This window comes from Sinohyriopsis cumingii, chromosome 10 (assembly GCF_028554795.1).
Source record: "Sinohyriopsis cumingii isolate HCF-2022 chromosome 10, ASM2855479v2, whole genome shotgun sequence".
Classification (NCBI taxonomy): Eukaryota; Metazoa; Mollusca; class Bivalvia; order Unionida; family Unionidae; genus Sinohyriopsis; species Sinohyriopsis cumingii.
This window is the reverse complement of record NC_142970.1, coordinates 41354128-41377537: the sequence shown is the minus strand read 5'-3', so window position 1 is coordinate 41377537 and position 23410 is coordinate 41354128. Positions and strand designations below refer to the sequence as shown.

At 33.8% G+C, this 23410-nt stretch overlaps 1 long non-coding RNA gene across 2 annotated transcripts in view; it reads right to left on the bottom strand.

The window, feature by feature from the left end:
- The window catches only part of LOC149789907 (uncharacterized), a 2017354-nt gene that overhangs the window by 3238 nt on the left and 1990706 nt on the right, over nt 1-23410 (bottom strand). Inside the window, exon 18 of one of the 2 annotated variants that reach the window (XR_016423761.1) lies at nt 1242-1448. This is a non-coding gene — a long non-coding RNA (uncharacterized LOC149789907). Of the gene's footprint in view, nt 1-1236; nt 1449-23410 lie in introns of both variants that reach the window. The other variant, XR_016423760.1, reaches the window with a different exon arrangement.

Below are 23410 nucleotides of genomic sequence, written 5' to 3'. Positions count from 1 at the left end.
CCCTTACAGGACATAGTACACAATTAATTTTACTATATGTTCTCTACATTTGTTTCTCAGTACTGACCTTTCCACTGTGTGACAATCAATGCAAATCATATGTTAATCTAAAATACCTTCAAAGATGACTTCACGGTGAAGTTCTTGTCAAAGGTTGACCTGCTCTTTTTTTAGATTATTGACTGTCAACATAACAGCATGTAACCAGAACACGAATTTCACTTCCGGATCATCACCAAGGCCTTATTACTCACTGTGCACTGTCGCCAAAATACATACAGACAACAACACCCTGAGCTCATATTATCAAGAATAAACAGTTACCTTTAAATCCCTACCAAAAATGCATAAATAAAACTCTTCTATCACCACCAAAATGAGAGAGGAAAAAATGTTCTAAAAATAGACTAGAACTACATTCATGGGTACTGAACTGGAAGTATTAATTGTGATGTAATTCCTGACAGGCTACATGTTTTACGCCAATTTTAGTCAAACTTTTATATTTGCATGCTATACCTATTTCAACTTTATACATGAAGTCTTTTTGAATTTCCTTGCAAGGAAAACATGTGACACCTGTCAGAAAGTATGTAGTGCTGGTGTTCCACAGGGTGCAAGTTCTGGTCCAAGTGCTCTTGAGAAACCAAAACTAAATTTGCTATATCTTCCTTAATTTTAGGAATTTTTCAATGCAGTAAAAACCTAATTGTGATACAAGATAAGCCCTGTCTGAAAATATGTTTGAAAATTACAAATGTTGATAAATTCAGTTTTAATGGCAAATTAAATAAACATTTAAATTTTAAAAACTAAATTTTATTGAAAACTTAAATTTTCATACAAGTTTTAAAACACAGTTTGACAAATTTTAGACAGAAAAGTTGACTAATGAATGATATTTAAAACAAATGGTAGTTTGGGTCTGTATAACTGATAACATTTTCCCCAGGGGTAGTGAAGCATCATAGCTCATAGTGATTTTGGCAGCAAACCGCAATATGCCTGTCCAGATGCATATAGGTGTACACACTAAAGAAACACTGACAGGTGCTATGTTCCACATTTATTGTGTCAGGTACTTAGGCAGTTGTTTCCATAACTAATAGCACATTCAGATTTAAAGTTCTAATGGGACCACTACCATGTTTTATAGCAAAAATGCATTCCATTTCAATGTCGATAACAACAAAAGGTGGCAATGGGACAGGAAAATAGTTTCTAGGGAGGTTCTACCTTACTGAAAAATGCTGCTGATCTCTCTCATGAAAACCTAAGCCATGTCTTTGAGGTGCCATATATCAGTGTGGTGATATGAACTAATATTGGTCACTTATGGCAGTACACTGCACATGCCCTTATGAAACCATGCTATTACCACCAGACTACTCAGGAGAGCTTCCAAGCTAATCCAACTCTAACACTTTGTTCCAGATACCAGGCTAGACCTGAAAAGATCCAATATGTTTCACTTAATTCTAGAAAACAGTAAGATCTATGTAAATGAAGTTAAACTGTGTTAGATATGGTGATTTCAGATTAACATTAAGGTTGCAAGCATGGGGGAAAATATTAAACTTGACAGAGTGACACTCAGAAATGTGAAGCAATGGCCATGTATTAAAGTGTTAAATTCATCCTAAAAGTATATGAGGTTTCTAGAAGCACATTTAGCCATTTACAAGTTAAATAACTAATCAGGTAGACTATGTATCATAAAGTTTAAGGCAATGTTGGGGCGGTGAGGTTTGATCATTGGTGTAAACATTATTACATACCAGTATACAGGAAAGTCAAGTGACAATGTACTAAATTAGAATGTGTTACTATAAGCATTCTTATTCATGAGGGAAATAACAATTTTGGATATTGCAAGTGAATACAGCCAAATGTGGTCATACAAATCAACTATAAGTACCAATAAATCCTATATCATCAGCTAAATGTGAAATTCTCATCCCCAAAACTTGTAAACAAGGATGGAAATTTGCATATGTGGGACATATACAATGTACTTGTTAAGATCAAATGTGCAAACATAATTCAAATTATCTATTTGAACATTTATATGGTATTTTGAAGAGTGTTGGTTACCAATTATTAAGCTCATTGATTGAATGGAATCAGATATCAGCTGATGTTTCAATACCGCACTCTGTCAAAGTACTAAATTGAAATATGTTACCATACATAGGCATATTCATGATGAAAATAACATTTTGGGATATTTTCAGTGCACATAGCCATAAATGTGCTTTACAGGTTCACTATAGGTACAATGTCAGCCTATATGATGTACTGAGTGTGAACTTTTGATCCCAAACATTCTAAAATGGATGGATATTTGTACATGTGGGATATGTAACCATGTACAAAGTTAAATTCAAATAATTTGTTTGAATGCTTCTTATGTAATCTTTAGAGTGTCAGTTAACAAATAGTATTAGTAATTAATAATGCATAAAGCAAGATGGATCATTAGAATTCCCATAACATCATATAGGCCACAATGCCGCACTACACCAATCAATATCTTAACCTAACTGAACAATAAAATGGAATGCATTTTGTATTCAACTTACATCATTTTGCTTTTTTCTTACATCCAAGGGTAAATATACCTGGGGGAAGCATATTTTATCCCTTTGACCTGTATTTCATTCTCAGACAGTTTAAAATGATTTAGTAGAGAACTTGAGTAGGTTCTAGTATAAAGTTTTCATCGCTGTCCTCTCACTAAATACCTTATAACTATGTTTATAAACAATTACTGAAGGCTATACAAGCAGAAGTTTGTTACTCAGGAAGTGACCCCATCATAAACACATAAATTAACTGATTGGACCCCTAATAAATAGTCTGAATGGCCAATACAAATTATAATTTTGTCTTCATGTATTTTTAATGAAGGTCTCATTTTGACTACAAAGATATTTTCTCTGACAAAATGTGACAAAAATCCAACATTGGAGCTTTTATATGGTGTAGGAATATATACATGCTGATAACATTTAATGTGATTCCCAAAAATATTATATATGTGCATTTTAGGGGTTTTTTAATTATTTTTTTTAATTTTTTTAAAATTTTATTAAAATTTTTAAAATAAAAATTAATTTTTTACTTTTAATTTCATTCTTATATTTTAAAAGTCAATATACATGACATATTAAAATTTCATGTGTCTATCTTTAATAATAAAGATTTTATACCAATTTAAACTTTGATCCAATACTGCCCTTACAGGACATAGTACACAATTAATTTTACTATATGTTCTCTACATTTGTTTCTCAGTACTGACCTTTCCACTGTGTGACAATCAATGCAAATCATATGTTAATCTAAAATACCTTCAAAGATGACTTCACGGTGAAGTTCTTGTCAAAGGTTGACCTGCTCTTTTTTTAGATTATTGACTGTCAACATAACAGCATGTAACCAGAACACGAATTTCACTTCCGGATCATCACCAAGGCCTTATTACTCACTGTGCACTGTCGCCAAAATACATACAGACAACAACACCCTGAGCTCATATTATCAAGAATAAACAGTTACCTTTAAATCCCTACCAAAAATGCATAAATAAAACTCTTCTATCACCACCAAAATGAGAGAGGAAAAAATGTTCTAAAAATAGACTAGAACTACATTCATGGGTACTGAACTGGAAGTATTAATTGTGATGTAATTCCATACAATATACTGGACTTTCAAGCACTGAAGCATGAAGAGCAATCAGGGGAGATAACATGAAAAGTTCTCTATCAACATGGGATTAAATAAACTTCACATGTTGCTGCACTGTAAAACACAAAACCATTGTGTTTGTGATCTTAGCAATAAGAATACTTGGGCTTCCATACATTCTTGATACATCTGTGCATATTTCATTTCAATTAAATGTAAGAATGAGTACTATTTTTTCATTAAATTTCTTAACATCAGAAGTACTATTTATTTATCTGTTTGTTTGGAAGTTCGTAAGGTTGCCAGACAATCGAAATGACACAAGTCTAAAGAGTTAAGACGTGTTTAATCAATTGTTCCGATATCTCAGTCAACATCAATTGGCATCTCCTTATCTCATTAATCAGAGCCAATGACAGGGTTGTAAGCCAACACCTGGTGTCATTAATCACAGCCAATAGGATAGTTATAATATAACACTTGGTGTGATTAATCACAGCCAATTGGAGGGTTATAAGCTAACACCTGGCGTCATTAATCACAGACAATGGAAGGGTAATAAACTTAATCACAGCCAATGGGAGGGTTATACAATAACACCTGTGATTAATCACAGTCCACAGGAGGATTATAAGCTAACACCGATGTCATTAATCACAATCAATGGGAGAGTTAAATGTTATTTAATGACATTTGGTTTCTACGACATTCCCCGACAAAATCAGTTGAAATACTGAAGACATTTGGTGATATTAAGCTGAAAAAAGCATACATATTTCAGAGTTTTTTATTCTTTTTTTATTTTAGTCAAATTTGTGAGACATCTTTATTTGCAAATGCATTTAAAACTTGATACTTTTTAATACATATATAATTTATTGTGCAAGTGAGGAGTGGGGACTTGAGATATTTTCGGAAGTATTTACATTATATGTCTAAATGCCAGTTGCTTCATGCTGCCAATTTACAAATATTTAAAAGACTAAAGAACAATAAGTCATATTATACATGGTATGGGAAAAAATGGGTTGATTTGTGCATCATTAATTGCCCAGCTTTGTCAGATTGCCAATATAACATACTTTACACCAGAGTTTCATCAATGATCAATGATGAAAATTGTACTGATTTTAAGCTGAAACTTCCATTTTCATGAAAGTGTTATCAAACAGATTTGTAAATGTACACTGAGCAACATGGATATGATTCAAATACAAGAGTCACATATTGGGACTTGTGCTTACTGGCTGAAAAGAATCCAAGATAGAACTGGGTTGTTTTTATTTCTTTTTAACTGACAAGTGCTGAAATCATAATATTCTGAAACAACAAGATTTTAAAGATCGCTATAGCGGTCATATTTGACATAAGAACATTACCAATTTCATTTAGGACCAGCTAGATGTCAATGATGAGAACTCTAAGACTATCCATACTGGGGTAGCGATAGTATGATGGCAATTGTAACAACTATGTTGGCCGAATAAACTGGCACTATTTTCATTTAGGATCAACTAGATATCAAAACAAGTTTTTTGATGAAAGCATGAGATGCACCAATTTCATACAGGACCAACTAGTCCTCAGGATGAATGTGTATCAAGTTTCATGGCAATCTTCATAGTAGTTAGAATAAAAAACAATGACAAATTTGGTTAGACTACAAAAGGAAGATGGATGGACAATGGACAGACGATGGACAACAGACATCAGGTCATCTCATAAACTGATGGATGGACAATGAACAAATGATAGGTTACAGACATCAGGTCACCTCATAAACTGATGGATGGACAACAGACAGATGATGACCAACATACATCAGGTCATCTCATAAACTGATGGATGGACAATAAACAAATGATGGGCTATAAATATCTGGTCATTTCATAAACTGATGGATGGACAATGGACAGATGATGTCCAACAGATATCAGGTCATCTCATAAACTGATGGATTGACAATGCACAGATGATGGCCAACAAATATCAGGTCAACTCATGAACTGATGGATGGACAATGGAGAAATGATGGGCAAAAGACAACAGGTCATCTCATAAACTGATGGACAATGGACAGATGATGGCCAACATATATCAGGTCATCTCATAAACTGATGGACAATGGACAGATGATGGCCAACAGACATCAGGTCATCTCATAAACTGATGGATGGACAATGAATAGATGATGGGTTACAGACATCAGGTCATCTCAAACTATTCTGGTCTATTACCAGGAGATCCAAACTAGTATCACCGTAGCGAAACATGAAATTGACTGTCGTTGGTTCTTTCAGGCGATGATTTTATTGCTTCTCTTGGTGAATTAATAATGTCTGAGTTAAGTTTGATTATACATGTGATTGAGTAAGCTTCCTGTTGATTGATGTGTGTGTGATTTGGATTTTTAACATAGCTTGAACAATTTTGCAATCATATCGTTAGTACCATTTTTATAAATCTTGGTATGACTCGGTCTGGATTTGAATCCATGACTTCCCGCATCTGAGGCGGACGCCCTAACCTCTAGGCCATCGGAGTGGTCCCTTGTTGATTGGTACCTTATCTTGTTAATCTGGGCCTGTGACATACTAACAAGGTCAATTAACCTCACAAAATGATTGGTACATCATCTTGTCGATCTATGCATGTGCCATGGTAACAAGATCAAGTCACTTTACAGATGCATACCACATGTCAATGAACTACCATTTGCCAAAAATTAGAGTGGCCTGGTGTCAGATATCATTAACTTGATGTAAAACTTTAACTGTATTTCTTCAGGTATCAACTGAATAATCACACAGCAAGTTATCCAAATGAGTGAGTAACCAGAACAGATATGACTATATAGTACACATATTTCTGAATATTTATAATCGAAAACTTGTTTTCAAATTCTGCAGATAGTTATCATGTCTTGCATGTAATCACAATATTTTTTCCATGGGAAGGAAAACAGACTATAAATAAACATTTATTTTAACAACTGTACAGTTCATACTCCTCAGATCCAAGGGGCGACTGATATTTTCAGCTGTTTGTTTTAAACAGAATTCTCCTAAATGTGTTTTAATTGAATAACTGTTTCTAGATTTGCTGATGTATGCTGAGGGCTATACTGTTGCATATACACTGAACAATTCCATCTAATAAAGGAAACTAATTCTAAGCGAAATTTTCTGTTCAATATTTGTACAGTTCACCACTTTATAAAATATGCCTGTCCATAAAGGGGACGTCCATTAATTATGTCAACAATTTTTAGGCAATTTTTACCCCCCCCTTGTCAACAACTGTCAAACTTTCAGTGACCCCCTTAATAAAATTTTACCCTCCCCCTACAAACTAATAATGTTTTATACGGCTGGCTTTTATGCTAAAAATAGAATTATGGAAACTCCCCCTTCCCCCATGTCAACAATTGTCAAACTTCTTTAAACCCCCTCCCCCCCCCCCATTTTGTTGACATAATTAATGGACGACCCCAAAGGACAGGTTTCACTGAATTAAGTTTTACTTATTCAGAATGATACTAAAGGCCTATACAAGGTCACAGTAATAGCAACAAATACAAAAACTGTATGACTGTCTCACAGCATAAAAGCTAGCAAGTTGGTTGTTGTTGCTGTGGGTTTAACACATTAACCCCTGGAGCTTTTTGACATTTTCGCCTGAAAATCGGGTAGGAAACACATTTTGAAAGCTATTTCTGAATAGACTCGAAAACACCAAATCCCCGGCCATCTTTCAATAACAAACTGCCTAGTTGTGTTAGAAACATCGTTTTTCATTGGCTATTTGACTCACGCATGAGCAGAAGGGTAAAAGTTGGAGTTCTTTTTTTTATGCTAAACAGAGCCATTATTTTTATATGGAGACCACTCTTTATTCCAAATGCCCATCTTATCCGACTTTTTGCAAAGGCTCGTCTGTCTGCAGTTATACTGGTTTGCCTTAGATCTGAGACCAAAATGTCTAAAATCCGGACACAAAATCGGATTCCGACCACGGGCGAATTTTGGGTAGAAAAAAGCCGGGTCCAAAAAATGAGTTTTTTTATCTGTATTTTGTAGTGCAACTAGATATTCCAGATTATCTGGTATCATTGTAGAGCTACATCTGTCTATCTTTCTATAATACCGCCCACTTGAGTGTATCATGCATGACCATGACGCTACAGAGCTCGGCATTAGGTTACTACCTCCTGCCCCGTTAAGTCATCGCTAGGGGTTAATGTGTTAACAACATTCATCAGCACATGAGGGGCTATCGATGGCGGCCTGTATATTTGGTGGATGAAGAACTACTTAAACACAGGAAGCTAAGGGCAACTTCATCATATACTCATGTTGGCCGTTAGCAAGTTGGGCTAAACTATTTCCAACTTGGCTGGTCAGAATGAATGGCAACTGTTTTAATCCATATCCAACTTTGCTGGTCAGAATGAATGGCAACTGTTTTATACCCATATCCAACTTGGCTGGTCAGAATGAATGGCAACTGTTTTAATCCATATCCAACTTTGCTGGTCAGAATGAATGGCAACTGTTTTATACCCATATCCAACTTTGCTGGTCAGAATGAATGGCAAGTGTTTCATACCCATTTCCAACATGGCTGGTCAGAATGAATGGCAAGTGTTTCATACCCATTTCCAACATTGCTATCAGAATGAATGGCAACTGTTTCATACCCATTTCCAACATGGCTGGTCAGAATGAATGGCAAGTGTGTCATACCTATTTCCAACATTGCTGGTCAGAATGAATGGCAGCTGTTTCATACCCATTCCCAGCATTGCTATCAGAATGAAAGGCAACTGTTTCATACCCATTTCCAACATTGCTGGTCAGAATGAATGGCAAGTGTTTCATACCCATTTCCAACATTGCGATCAGAATGAATGGCAACTGTTTCATACCCATTTCAAAATATTAAATGGATACTGTGTATTTAATGGTTTCAAAGATACTGCATAAAAACAGAAAATAAATGGATATCTCAATAAAACTATAAATATGTTCATTTATGGGGGAATGCCTTACAACCATAATTGAAAGCCTGTATAAATGGATAAATGGAAACCTTGAGAAAATTGACAGAGACATGGACAAGGGTAAAACCTTATGCATGCCATGATCCCTAAAATACTGCTGACTTGGAATCAGGCTGAAATATTTATTAACTCCTTACACATAAATAATGTATAGTAATCAATAAGGAAAGTGTATACTTCCATATATGGTTTTGAGAAATCTTGTATTTGTGTTCAAAGATCAATGGGCAAAATGAATAGAATGAACGTTGATTATGAGCAGACATACATATGGACAGACAGGAAGATAATGACATTTCTACTATTGAAGGAAAAGTGAGAAATGCTTCATGTATGACTGACTATATATTTTGGACTTCCATCAACTGCACAATCTTCAACACGTTTTCCAAATACATGGTACATTACTTATTAATAAATTAAATTTGCACAAAACAGAAACTAATCATTTTCCATTGCAAGCTGTACAAACAAGCATTTTAAATAATGATTAACTCTTGAGAAATATTTCATTATTTTGCATTATCAAGAGATATTTAATTTTTAAGACAATTTCTGTTTTGTGATGCACAGAATTATATGAATTCATGGAAGAAATAAAACCTTGCTAATTGATCAGTTATTATAATTGTTACTATCCATCTCTTGGACTCGTGTCTTAGATGTAACCATATATACTCACTTATAAGTCGAGTCCAACTGCATACAATGCAGACCCAGATATGCATCACATATTGCACTGACATATTAAGACCAATGATGTTTCTTCTACTGATTGCTCTAAACAAACTGCATAGACCCAGATCTGCTGATACATTATCAGATGGCAGATCTGGTTTTGTGCAGGAAGCAGTTGGGCCTGATGTGTAACTGAGTAAATATATGGTATAATCATAGAAAAAATTATACACCCTACCCCCACCCATACCAAAAAAACAAACAAAAGGGTTTCAGTAAGAATGTAGAAAATTAAGATAGCTATAATACATACAGCTGATACATATTTAAAGCTATAAAGACTCAAGGTATGAGATCTTGATGTGATATGTAATGGTTATCTAGGTGTCAGACTAATGTACAATATTGTTGCAAGGGTTATGGTATGAGATCTTGATGTGATATGTAATGGTTATCTAGGTGTCAGACTAATGTACAATATTGTTGCAAGGGTTATGGTATGAGATCTTGATGTGATATGTAATGGTTATCTAGGTGAAGACTAATGTACAAAATTGATGCAAGGGTCAGAAGATGAAGAAAAAGGGGATAGGGGTGTCATACGTATAGGGCAGATGGATTTATCATATAACAAACTTCCATTACATTCTTCTCCACACATGGATATCATAATGCTAACAAACAAACAATCATAGCAAATGTAGCTTTACATAGCCCATATATATAATCAATATGGGGATTTCAGCACCATTATTGTCAATATCAGATGACTGTATAATTATTAGATGGTGCTTCAATCCTGTTATACCTAAAGACTAATGGACCCAATCAAGCAAACACATCAACTCTGCACAATTACAAGCTGAGACCAAAATGCTATATGTTAAAGAGACCCTCATTATCAAAACATCCGCTTTACTCAGTGTAAATCAATGGTATTAATCAACTGTAACAGTGGGGTTTCTCAAAGCTTCAAATGTTTTAATTGTATCATGCATAAGGCAAGGGCAAGTGGTTTCTAAAGAAGCACATGCTACATGAAACAATCTGCTTGTTGTGAATTTTTAGTATGCCAATGTTCATCTTAAAAAAAACAGGCATTATAAAAAGGATGACGAGACATGGGGTGCTTACCTAATCAATCGTCACAGCATAATAAAGATAGCATTAAACAAAAAATATAGCGTTTGATAATTCATGCCAAGAGTAATGAATACAGCATACAATAAGAGATTAAATAAAATAAAAGTAAGTAAAATTTGACAACTGTGAAAAATATAAAAACAAAATCCCGTCATTTTATCAGTCTTTGAAATTAAGAGCTATCAGCTGTAAACCCACCCACCCAAAAAAATGTAATACCTTTTTTATTTTATATTGCGTTATAAGTGACACGATTATTTTGGGACCGATTGTCAGAAATTTAAAATGAAAGCTGTAAATTAAACATAACATGGAAATTAAATGTACAAGGCATAGCCCTTACAATGGAAGCTTAAGTTTTGCAGAGATATTATGATTTATGCAAATCAACTATCTTTTCTGCCTCATAATCAAAGTTGAAACTGTTCAGAAATAAAATTGATGCAATTACTATTTTGCACGTCTTATTAATAAAGACAGGAAGTTTAAAGATTGGCAGAAACAGATGAAGGCAGCAAGGACAGAAAATAAGCACTTTGTCAAAAGTCTGGGTCAGCAAATGGTATTGACAAAGAATTAGACAGTTGTAAAATCCACTCTGTGTAATGATGGATGGATGGATGGATGGATGGATGGATGGATGGATTTAAATCAGCACATGATAGCTATATGGTGCTGATTAAAGCTGAAGTTTGAATTGCAAGAATTTTTTGGGAAAATAAACCTTTTCCAATAAACATATATACGTATTCATACAAGATAAAACATAATGGTAAATACATTAAATTTTTTAATACATAAAACATAAAACAAAAGATAAACTTAAAAATGTAAAAATCCATCAAATTTAGGATCAAAATCTGTTACTTAAATGACATTCACTCAAAATATTAAAGATTTTCTCTGATGGCACATCAAAATAAAGTTTCTTAACTGAGTTCACATAAATAAAAACAACTTCCATCTCATCTCTATGTAATCTGCTGGCAACAGGCAGCATTCTATATGATAGTGGATTGTACATAAAATCAATAGGTTCCATGGGCATGTAACTCTCGGTGGAAAAATTGACCAAAGATTTGTACAGATCCATTGTGTAGGGATCACCTGGTTTTAAAGTCTAACAGGTTAGATAATAAGGGTAGATTTAAGTGGTAAAAAAGTATCGTTTTAAATATCAAAGATTCAGAAAAAAATATCAGTCCAATATTGAGTAGGAAAGAAACTTATGTATAACAAAAGCAAATTAGAAAAAGAAAACCTTCAGCTAAAATTCTGCCTTAAAATAACATAATTCATTGACAATTGCCATTAATTATGCAAGGTGACACTAGATTTACACCAAATCAATTTATGCCATTTCATTTTAAGACCATTAATAATGAAGAAATAACATTCATTTGTGCCACGGTGCTAATTTTGTGCCATCAATGGTGCCATGAGCTGTGATTTTAAGACAGATCACATACGTGCATTTACATTATTTTTGATTTACACCAATTTTTTTTACGCCATAACTTCAGGAACACACCTATAGCATAAATCGAACACACCTATAGCATAAATCAAACATCACCTGCATGTGATTTTGTTTCTTGAGTAATAAATGTATTTAAGAATTAAAACAATTTAAGCTCCTGGTTAGGGGAGACATTTCAAAGATAAGCAAGTGCAACGATAACTATGATAATTACTTGAATATTTAAGCAATCTTGTCAAACTTATGATTATTTACATATGAAACATATATTATTTTTATAACCAGCAAATACTTTGGGTCAAAATCCAAGTTTAATATACACATATTTTTAGACTAGTGATAATATTATGACCTTGAGCTTTATAAATTATTTTTGCAGCATCATTTCGTGCTTTCCGGTACAACAATAATATAAAGAGTTAGAAAGTGAACAAACTAGTGAACAGAAGACTTGTTGAGTAAAATATGAACAATATATGTCATTCTGAACCCAGATAACACAAACCTCTAACTTAAAGCACTTTCCAGATATGTAAGTTATTATGCATGCCTGTGTGATTATCTCAAAAGGAAATTATGTCCAAACATAGTGTAATAGTTATATTGGTAAAATCACTATTAACATCAGGTTTCAAATGAAGACTAAAGTAATTATTCATAAAAAGAACACTTTTCTGGGAGAACTGTATAATTTAAAATCTTCTGGATTGGAAAAATAAATACAACATTGTGAAATGCAACATGCTCAACTAACAACTAAATCAAATATATATTACAGAATCACTACAAAACAAGCACAATTAAAACAGAAATTTAAAAAAAATCAAATAAAGCTTCAACACTTTGGTCCACCTTAAAACTTTATGACATTTCATGATACACAAGAAGCTGACATACTTGAATGTCACGCTTACATGAATGTCATAGTGCTGTCAGGCTTACATGAATGTCATACTGCTGTCAGTCTTACATGAATGTCATACTGCAGCCAGGCTTACATGAATGTCATACTGCTGTCAGGCTTACATGAATGTCATACTGCTGTCAGTCTTACATGAATGTCATACTGCAGCCAGGCTTACATGAATGTCATACTGCAGCCAGGCTTACATGAATGTCATACTGCTGTCAGGCTTACATGAATGTCATACTGCTGTCAGGCTCACATGAATGTCATACTGCAGCCAGGCATATGTGAATGGCTTAATACTGTCAGACATACATGAATGTCATACTGCTATCAGGCATAAAGGAATGTCTTACCACTGTCAAGCATACATGAATGTCTAACTGCTGTCAGGCATACATGGATGTCATACTGCTGTCAGGCATACATAAATGTCTAACTGCTGTCAGGCATACATGAATGCTCAATATTATGGTGTGCTTGTATGTGGGTGAATGTGTATGTACAAGATAGCAAATACTGCTATAAAGAATCTGTTACAACAGGAAAACATGTACAAAACATGATGTAACCATACTTTTATTTACACCTACTACACATTTCTGTTTTCCCCCATGTCAAACTATTTGGCAACTGTTACATTTTTTGCAGATCTGATACCAAAATCTCAACTTCTTAACACAAATAAATAAGCAACTAATTGATTTATTGTAGATATAATTCTCTGATAAATTCTGTTAAAATAAGCAGCACAAAAATAAACATTAAATTTTCCAGATTTTTAATTGATTAAAGTAGTACTAACTGGACTTTTGTCATTTTGTAAAGCCTGCTTTAACACTGGTTTGTTCAGTCCAAGCTGGACTGACATCTCATTTTGTGATGTCTGCTGTATGGGTTCAAACAGCTCTGCACAAGATTGGCATGTCATTTAGTGATGTCTGCTTTGACATTGGTTCATACAAGGAACTCAGAAAGAGGTTTCAAGGACTTCCAAATGTTTTGAAGGAGCTTCTTTTCTGACCAATTTCAAACTTTTTCAATATGATATTTTGTGTATCACTTTATAAATAGGCAAAACATTTTTAAAAAATAAAATTAAAAAGATGTAATTAATTAGCATGACACTACAGCAATGGGAGGTTACTCATCCATTTCATATGTGATTTGGTCTACCCAGTTTTATACTAATTTATTTATTAGTCTTCATTTCTGGGCACAATGCATGTAACAAAAAACCTGAATTGAACTTTCCTGCAGATAAATTCAAGGAGACTGGGGGAAAATTCATGCAGTTTATCAACAAATTCATGATTTTATAAAGGATAAAGTCAATATTTTCCAAATTCAAGGATATTTCAAGGCAGCCAATCAAATTCAAATTTGTTCAAGGTTATATAAACCATATGCAATAATGCATCAAAATTAAATACCAGTATAATAATGATCTACAGTTTAGCTCTTATCGCTATTTCCTGCAATATAAATAGTTTATTCACCTGGTAAGGGGCCATGTACTAATAATGAACATACAAGGTTACATCAGTTAAAACATGGGAGGGGGAATACCTGAAATACTCAACATTGGTCTTGGACCTCAAGCTCAAAGAATCAAGAGAGAATATTGCAGAATGAACTGTTAAGGCTTTATAATGATTTGTCTCAAGTCTGAACAAAACTCATCAAAGGGTGTAGGAAATATTATCAAATGAAACTTTTTTATCCAAAACTTTAACACCAATTTTCTATCACCATGACTTTGTCACCCAAGTCAAAGGGCAGAGCATGCCACAGAAATAGGTCTTAGCTTCAAAATGATTTGCAATCATTATGAAGGAATTTGAACAAAATAAATAATTTCTTTTTTCTAAGCAAGACTCAAATCAAACTTTCTGACTGCACATGATCTCAAAGTGAAAGAGACAAGTTAGCATTTGGCAGAATGATTTGTCTCGGTTTCATCTTGAGTATGAAAAAAAAATATCAATGGGTTTAAGGAACTATAAGCAAATGAAAAAAAAATTAACCAATCCCACAATGCAAATTTTCCAAGATTCTGCTTTTATTCCCAAGATCAGATGTGAAGTACATATGTCACAGAAACAAAACTCCTTATATTCATATATGATTCTTGCTAAGCATGATGAGATTATATAAATGATTTTAGGAAAATATGCAAATGAAATGTATTAAACATAATATAGGTAAAACCTGTTATTATGCGATGCTCGGGGTCTAAAGAATAACATCGTGATATAAGCAGGATTAAGTTAACAAGTTTTTGAAAAACTTCCCCATACATATTGTGCACTGAAATGTCAATGTCATCAGTTTTAACTAACCTCTTGATCATATATCATTTGTTTTGTGCACAATTAAGTTAAGGCAACATTAAACGCAGTGCTGGGATTAAACATCTGCTTAGGATATAAATAATCAGCTTTTCTAAGAGTATGTATTTAGAATCTTAAAAGATAAGTCACCTTAAATTTAAAAAACAGGAGTCATGCTGCCATCGCATTATAAGCGGAATCACATTATAATGAATCATGTTATAATGAGTTTACCTTATTATGTTCACACTGCCGCTGGTAAGGATGAATACTATGTCTTCCTTTCCAGTAATGTGGGCCCAATAAGAATCTTCTTACAATGTTTATCATTGTTTTCTCTCCACTATATATATATATATATATATATATATATATATATATATATATATATATATATATATATATATACAAACATAACAAAATAATGGCTTTTACCTGGCTTTAACATTACATTCTACAAACTAGAAATGTGTCCATAGAATATGATGCCCCACCTGAAAACTGACCTAAACCGCATGGCTTGTCGATATATTGATGTACAAATGGAACTTATATGCCTCTACAACATTCACTGTGGGGTATAAAACTTCATTCCACTGACAATGCAGAACAAATTAAACATATTTCAACATTTAAGATCTTGTATTCAGACTAAAAACTTTGAACAGATTTTTTCATAAAATACACAAAGCATTCATAACTGCCACAGTATAACAAATTAGCACTCTTAATGTAAGGACTCATATTTAGATGCTAAATTTAATACACAAATAATGTGGTGTAATTATTTTACAAAATATATAATATTAATAACTAAATCAACAAACGAACATTACATTAAAGCTTCAATAACTATCACAGCTAATCCAACATCAATTACCATGCAAACTACACAAATTACTTTGAATGAATGTGATAATCTATTTTGTTGATTATTATGTACTGTGTATACTTTCTTACAAGCCCAAATGCACACAACTTTGACCATGATGTCACATAATGCACCAGCAGATTGTCTATGCTGTTATAATGATTGCTCCTCACAAACTGCATAAACCTAGTTGGGCCAGCACAGAATAAATGGCACATCTGGGTATGTGTAGTTTGCAGTTGGACTTATAAGCATATAAATATGGTATTAAATATTTCTTAAAACTTATAAGCATATAAATATGGTATTAAATATTTCTTAGGACTTATAAGCATATAAATATGGTATTAAATATTTCTTAGGCTTCTTTAAGAGAGAAGAGATGGGAGAGCAAAACCAACGATTAAAGTTTTTTGATGGACCAAACTATTATCCACATTGGAATTTTTTTAAATAAAAAAAATTCATTACTCTTGTAATAAAACAATGTATTTGTCTTCAAACAAATGAATTTTTTAAATGTCATATAATAGCAAATGAGGGCAAACAGGATGATCTAAAGAGACTTTAAGTAGCTGAGGTTACCTCCCTTACTATACTACTGATGATAGGAATGTTGAGCTAAGTGTGATTTGGATTGTTAATGCAGCTTTAAAAAATGTAAGTCATATCGCTACGGTCTGCAGTGTGGCAGTTTATAGTGATATCCAGCACTGAATTATCACGTCCAGCACTGGGGCATCAAATTATCCTGACACCAGGCCAACCAGTCCTAACACTAACCTCTTAATGCTGAGTGCCTAGCGAGGCATTTGTTAGCACCAATTTTATAAGTCCTTGGTAAGACTTTGCCGGGGTTCAAACACATGACCTCCCACATATAAGGCAAGCACTCTAACCACTAGACCACTGAACTAAGATGAATTACACAGATTTTCAGCAAGTTTTCCAGATCCTGGCAATAAGACACCTGATGCTGGCTTTGTGTTTACTGTTTTAACCAAATTACTAGTCAACCATTTTTCTTACTAACTACGGGCATTTAAGTTGCTATTTCTCCGAAGCCTACCATTTTCAAACTTCTCCTTTATAATACTACTGATTTATTTAGAGGTCACAGCCATATTAACCTTAGTCAATCTCCAAGCAGGTCAACTCCATGGTTGACCTAAAAGTTATTCAGAAGTGGTAAGCAAGTTGGTTGCTTAATACTAAGGAGGTTTTATCAGATTTAAAATATGTGTATAAATGTCATAATGCAAGCATCAAATACCATATCACCTGGTGCTGGAAACCATACTAAAAATGTCTATGCAACAAAGGATTTGTTGTTCTTGTTGTTGTTGTAGGGTTAACGCCATTTTTCAGCACATGATAGGCTATACATGGCGGCCAGTATTATTGGTGGAGGAAGAACCCGGGAAATCCCCAGAAAGAACCACTGACCCTCGAGAAGCTACTGGCAAGCTTTCTCACATACCCACATTGGTAGAATCAGAGACTCGAACCCATGCAGACAGAGGTGAGATGGCAGTGATCCATAATGGAAAGCGCTTTAGACCACTTGGGGCCCCCAAAGGATTTATAACTATGGTAACCTCAGCTAGGACTTTAAGGTGCTCTTGAAATGAGAGATAAGATACATAACAATGGGTTTTTACTGGAGAAAAAAAACCTCCATTGTTAACCAGGTTCTAGTCACCATATGTAATTGCTTATATGTCCATGTGCAACAACACAGACCTTGATATGTCATTGTATAATGAGCTGGCAGATCAGGGTTTCTGACATTTATTCTACTGGCTACTCCTAGAAAGCTGCATACACCCAGATCTGCTGAGGCAGTATGCAACTTATAAGTGAGTATTCACAGTATCTTAAGTCTAAGAATCCAAAGACTAACAGTCAAGCAGACATCCGTAAAATGTACTTATTGAAAGCAGATACCTTTCTAATATAAAGTAAGTGTCTGAAGATATGAACCCAAAATGTTGAACTGTAAATGTATACCATAAAACCATACAGTGCCTGTAAATGTATACCATAAAACCATACAGTGCCTGTAAATGTATACCATAAAACCATACAGTGCCTGTAAAGAAGTTTCCAATTGCAGCTGCACTCTGCACTAAATGTCATGTGTTGCTGTGATTTCAAACCAAACATACCCACCCTTGCAAAGTACATCATGGCATTTTAAGTGGGAGTTTACTGGAGTATTAACTGTTAAAAATGAATATTCTGATGTATGACTGAACACACTGAAATCAGCTTCTAATGTCAGTGGTGGTTTTAAGTAATGTCAACTAAAATAAATGTCTATGCCAGGGAGATAATGCTTGTGTGGAAAATGTCTAGCATGAATTTCAGTCCATCTTCATTCATAAAATCTAGCTGAACAAGAATTTTACATCTTCAATTTAAATGACAAAGATACAAGAGCCATGAGAAATCTTTCCTGCTGTATTGGTCAAAATTATCTCAAGTGACACAAAACATGGCAAAATATCATCATTCCAGAGAGAACACGTTAGAAGACCTTATCTTATAGATTCGGTGGAACAGATGGCGACACCTAGGACATGTTATAGAAGCTTCATTAAAGCCTCCTAAATTTCATTAATTTTCTCTTAACTGTTTTCTTTAAACTGAGAATCTATATTATCTAATATTTTCATTTTTGTCAGAGGCAGCTTTAAGAAAAGGAACAAAAATATACATTCTACATTTGGTACATGTTCATTTTCAAAAATTTACTTGAGAATTTCTTCAAATCTGCTCCAAGATACAATAAGAATCCACTCAAAACAAACCATAATATCAAGCCTGTATTTCTATCCTTAATTCCTTGTGAATGTTCAGCAAAAAATTCATTCTTGCGAAGTAAGAAAATTTTAACATTTAAATTTGTCTATGAAAACTAGAGCTGTTCTAGTGAAAATGAAACCTGCCTCACAAAAAAACACCATTGATGGACCCAACTTTGGAAATAGATATTATGAAACTATTTTTCTGACTGGAGGAAAATCATGATTGACTCAGAAGTGACTCGACTCTATCATGAGATAGATATGGTAGCAACTTGTGGCAAACTGATTAATCCATATATCAATGAATCAATACCCCTAACATATGATTTCAAATATTGATACAAGAAGTTAACCAACACAGAACAATATTTATTCTATTGGTATACATTAATGTTCAACAGTCATTAAAAAGTATTAGTCGTATCCACTTTCATTCCTTAAATTGAGAATCCATTTAAGACAGCAGTAGCAAGAACATGCATTAATTTCTATCAATAAGAAAGGAAACTATTGACAACACCTGCTCCTCTTTTATAATGCATTAATTTCTGTCAGTAAGAAAGGGAACTATTGACAAAACCTGCTCCTCAACTGTAATGCATTAATTTGCCAGTAAGAAAGGCAACTATTGACAACACCTGCTCCTCTTTTATAATGCATTAATTTCTGTCAGTAAGAAAGGGAACTATTGACAAAACCTGCTCCTCAATTGTAATGCACTGATTTATGTCAGTAAGAAAGGAAATTATTGACAACACCTGCTCATCTTCTAATGTGCAATAATTTCTGTCACTAAGGAAGGAAACTATTTACACCTGGTCCTCTTCTATAATGCATTACAAAAACTAAGGTGGCTAACTTACATGGTTTGAGTGTGTGTGTGTCATTTGGATTTTTAATGTAGCTTTAATAATATTTTGGTTATATCACTATGATGCCTGCAGTGTGGCAGTTAACAGTGATGTCTAGCACTGGGGCATCATGCTTCAGGCATGTAGCATTATGTCCCACCCAGTCACATTATCCTGACACCGGGCCAACCAGTCCTAACACTAACCTCTTAATGCTGAGCACATAGTGAAGCAGTTGTTAGTATCATTTTTATGTCTTTTGTATGACTCAGCCTCCAGCATCCTAGATGGATGCTCTAACCACTAGGCCACCAGAGCAGTGCATGGTTTGAATTGTGCCCCCATGTCCCAACCCAGCCAATTCCATGCTGATATTTTATCCCATCAACATGCTCAGATATGGATAACATATGCCAGTAAAACTAAAACAATACAGATTTCTTCATCATGAATGGTTTACATACTTTCTGATCATATAATAACCACATTACATGAAGTTTCTTGGTTGCTTTGCAACTTGTCTACTTGCATCAAATTTGAGGGTTATTCTTCCAATGGGTCAGGCAAAAAAATATGTCACATCTAATTGGACAGGAGGTTATTTTTCGTTCATGAGTAAAACAATAACCATCGATAAGAAATGTGACAGAATCTTTATGTGACACACTGAAAGTACTGGCATCTAAATAACATCAATTTAGATACAAAGAAACTAAAAAAAACTTTGCACACAAATGACAATAAAATGATCCATAACGGAGTTGAATCATATGTGGGGAACAAGTTTTTAAGTCTCCTTTTACACTGATATAGGCAATCAGCAAACAAGGATGCTGATGGGATAACAAAAAGCAACAAAACAAACATTGGCACAGAATTGGCATGGGGAAAAATTCCAAACCTCATGAGTTATAGTCAGCGTATTAATCTGTACAAGGTACTGGAGGTTGTGTACAAGGTACTGGAGGTTGTGAACAATTTCTTTGTTTCACTGGCAGAAACCTGTCTCTGTGGCCATGGCAGTTGTTTTGCAGCTGCAGTAAGTACAATGTGAAGGATCTGGTTGTTAGATAATTCCTCAGCTGGCTTCTACATAAGATTTCCTTCATACAATGAAAGTAAAAACAAAAATCTTCCTTTTAAGCTAGCACCCAAATGACTTCCAAATTTAGGTAAAGATGAAGAAAAATGTTTAAAAACATTCATGACTGCAAAACAATGTGCATGTTGAATTAGACAAGTCCAGCACCTAATGAAATGGAGCAGCTGAAAAAGTATGAAAAGGCTGAATAAAATACCCAACAGTAAGCCTGTTTGGAAGTACTTTTCATATCTTGTCACGGATGACAATGTCATATGAACAAATAATAAGGCTATGTCTATCTGTAATTTGCTTACTAGCAATACAACTAATATGTCAACAGATAAAATGGCACCACCCCACCAATGAATGGCCTTCTGAGGATGAAAAAACCACTAAAGTTTATATGTGTACAGTTAAATTATCATAGTGCAGGCTGTGTATCATGAATTTTTTTTCAATATGTGACAGAGATGTATCATTTTGCCCATACTAACAGTTTACAGTTTCGAACTGTGGCAGAGTATTGTTGTAGCGTTATGACCCAATATGGTAAACAAGTTCTTAAGTATAATACGTTGTCAGAAAACTAAATTTCTCTTTTCACAGAACATATAAATATTGCAAAGTCTAAGTCATAACATGGTCACATGTCCATCAGAACCTGTATACAAAATCAAGACAAATCAGTTAAGTTTTATGGCCTGTTCCGTTTAAACATACTTGGTACCCAGGGAAGGCAATTTTTTTTAAAAACTGCCAAATTGTTCCGATTACTCAAATTAATATAAAAAGATAACAAAATTACAAACTGCATCCAAGGGTGACTAAAACATGTTGAAAATAAGCTTTAATGGAACGGCCATAATGACCAATGTTTTACATATGAAAATAAACATGATGTCTAATGATCAATGTTTTACATATGAAAATAAACTTGATGTCTAATGACCAATGTTTTGCACAGGAATAAACTTTATGTCTAATGACCAATGGTTTACACAGGAATAAACTTTATGTCTAATGACCAATGGTTTACACAGGAATAAACTTTATGTCTAATGACCAATGGTTTACACAGGAATAAACTTTATGTCTAATGACCAATGATTTATACAAAAATTAACTTCATATCCAGTGGCCAATGTTTTACACAGGAATAAACCTCATGTCTAATGATGAATGTTTTTACACAGGAATAAATTTCATGTCTAGTAACCATTCTTTTATACATGAATAAACCTCATGTCTAATGATGAATGCTTTTACACAGGAATAAATTTCATGTCTAGTAACCAGTGTTTTACACAGGAATAAATTTCATGTCTAGTAACCATTCTTTTATACATGAATAAACTTCATGTCTAATGATGAATGTTTTTAGACAGGAATAAATTTCATGTCTAGTAACCATTCTTTTATACATGAATAAACTTCATGTCTAATGATGAATGTTTTTACACAGGAATAAATTTTATGCCTAGTAACCATTCTTTTATATATGAATAAACTTCATGTCTAATGATGAATGTTTTTACACAGGAATAAATTTCATGTCTAGTAACCATTCTTTTATATATGAATAAACTTCATGTCTAATGATGAATGCTTTTACACAGGAATAAATTTCATGTCTAGCAACCATTGTTTTACACAGGAATAAATTTCATGTCTAGTAACCATTGTTTTACACAGGAATAAATTTCATGTCTAGTAACCACTGTTTTACACAGGAATAAATTTCTGTCTAGTAACCATTATTTTACACAGGAATGACCAATGTTTTATACGTGAATAAACCTCATGTCTAATGATGAATGCTTTTACACAGGAATAAATTTCATGTCTGGTGACCAATGTTTTACACAGACTAAACTTCATGTGTGATTCAATGTGGTCAAGTAGATTACATCCATCAGTATGGACTAAAGGTGTTAATATCCTGCCTGGAAACATGACCACAACTTTTAAGATCAAGGCCTTTGATATAAAACATGTCCACAACTTTTTAAGATCAGGTCCTTTAACTACAAATAGGACCAAAACTTTTTAAGATCAGGGCCTTTAACTAGAAATAGGACCACAACTTTTTAAGATCAGGGCCTTTAACTAGAAATAGGACCACAACTTTTTAAGATCAGGGCCTTTAACTAGAAATAGGACCACAACTTTTTAAGATCAGGTCCTTTAACTACAAATAGGACCAAAACTTTTTAAGATCAGGGCCTTTAACTACAAATAGGACCAAAACTTTTTAAGATCAGGGCCTTTAACTACAAATAGGACCACAACTTTTTAAGATCAGGGCCTTTAACTAGAAACAGGACCACAACTTTTTAAGATCAGGGCCTTTAACTAGAAATAGGACCACAACTTTTTAAGATCAGGGCCTTTAACTAGAAACAGGACCACAACTTTTTAAGATCAGGCCTTTAACTAGAAACAGGACTACAACTTTTTAAGATCAGGGCCTTTAACTAGAAACAGGACCACAACTTTTT